We start from the raw sequence: 1840 nt of genomic DNA, 5'->3' as shown, positions 1-1840 counted from the left end.
TACTAATTAAAGAGCAGAAAGTACCAATGTGTGTGCACAACTTCCTTTTGCCAGGCTCTGAAGGAATGTTTTGTTCGAAAAAGTCCTTACATTTTTTAAATTTTGTTTACCTTATGCGTAGAGTTGAAGTAAATCTACACACACACACACACACACACACACACACACGTAACAACAAAGCTAGCAGAACAAACATTGCAGCATATAGTTGAACAAAAAGCAACATGGAAGATCATTGTCCCAGAGGGAGATTTGTTTCCCCAGCCAGTACACAGAAACATTCCGATATACAGAAAGCTGCACATAGATATTTACATAACACAATATCCATGAAGTCATTGATCGTCCCGGCTCACAGCAGTGTCAGCGAGGCCGACTGCTCAGGGCGGCAGAGGGGAATAAGCTCCTGCTGAAGCGAGCTCGTCTCTATGTGAGCGACCCGTATCTCCGTCCAGATGGAAGGAATGTGAAGTGTTGATATAGGGATGGTGCGGGGGGGTACTCTGAGGTTTATTTATGAGGTTGTTAGTGGGAATGTAGTGTCGCATCGCCAGACCTTCCTCTGTCTGGCTAGTCCACTCAGCATTCCTGGATGGGAGTAAAACCCGCTCTGGTTTATCGGCATTTCTTTTAACCAATCACAATCCACCGGACCGCGCCACGGCGCCTCTGCTAAATGGTCTCAAGAAGGAACAGACAGAACTCTGACTTTGTGTAAGACATGGAGTCTGGGTTAGTTTTTTTTTCATTCAACCTTTATTTATCCTCGCGAGATCATTGAGGGTGCCCGGTTTTTTCTATGACATCAAGTCAGATTACGAACACAAATACAGAACAACAACACAGAAACTACAATCATGAGGAACATAGAAAGCTAGCAAAACATTGAAAACAAGAATTGAAAAAAAGATCCGATAAATGATTTAGGATTATCGGGACGCAAAAGGAAATACAGAAGTACCAGATTTCTCAATTGTCCAAGAGGCACATTGAGTTGATTTAAAAAAAGTGTTTTTCCAAGTTCAGACCAAGCTTGTGGAACACGAGTCAGAGGAGCGACTTTATGGATGTCAGTGCTGTGTTGACTGGCCATGTCTCTGATGAGATATTTGGAGCTGCTCACCTGTTCCACTGCCTGTGGATGGAGGTGGCTCCAGTCCAGTGTGGGCTGTGTTTGATGTGTTAATGAGCAGTTCTTTTGTCCTGTCCACGTTCTGCTGCAGGTGTTGGTCAGTGCACCATTGTGTGAAGTTGGGATGCTCTTGTCATTGGGTGGTCCATGGCATGTCAGAGGTTTTAAAGAGTCCGGTGATGGGTGAAGGACTAGTACAGTCAGTAGTGTAGAGGTTGGGGGATGGTCCAGAGGTGGACTGGGACAATAACATCAGATTGGTTATTTCGCCCAGACCAAATAATAGCACACAAATGGATATTAGCTTAGCACAAAAAGTAAGGAAATTTGTGTTTGGTTGATTACTACTCTGTGGTAGCAATGCTGTTTGCCAAGAAGGTGCATACCGTTTGAAAGCCTGTTTAGTTCCCTTACAAATGTGGAACCATTGAAAGGGAACTAAACAGGGTATCCAGCAGTGTTTTAATCAGGAGAGACATGTCTTTCTATATATACAGTATATAGGGGTAGAGAACCATCAGGCCCCCTCGATGGAATCTAGACACCTGTGGTGGAGACGAAGGAGCCCAAAGACCGGACCAAAGTAGGCTCCAAACCGGTGAGCTGGAGTAGAGTACTGCAGGTGGAAGGGGGGGGTGGAGGGTTGCACTCTTTGCCTGCAGCGACAGCTGATAACAAAGGGAGAAACGGATTTAAAGCAGGGTTGGG

The sequence above is a fragment of the Etheostoma spectabile genome, unplaced genomic scaffold (assembly GCF_008692095.1).
Source record: "Etheostoma spectabile isolate EspeVRDwgs_2016 unplaced genomic scaffold, UIUC_Espe_1.0 scaffold272, whole genome shotgun sequence".
NCBI lineage: Eukaryota > Metazoa > Chordata > Actinopteri > Perciformes > Percidae > Etheostoma > Etheostoma spectabile.
The sequence above is the reverse complement of the archived record's forward strand: the minus strand, read 5'-3'. Positions refer to the sequence as shown.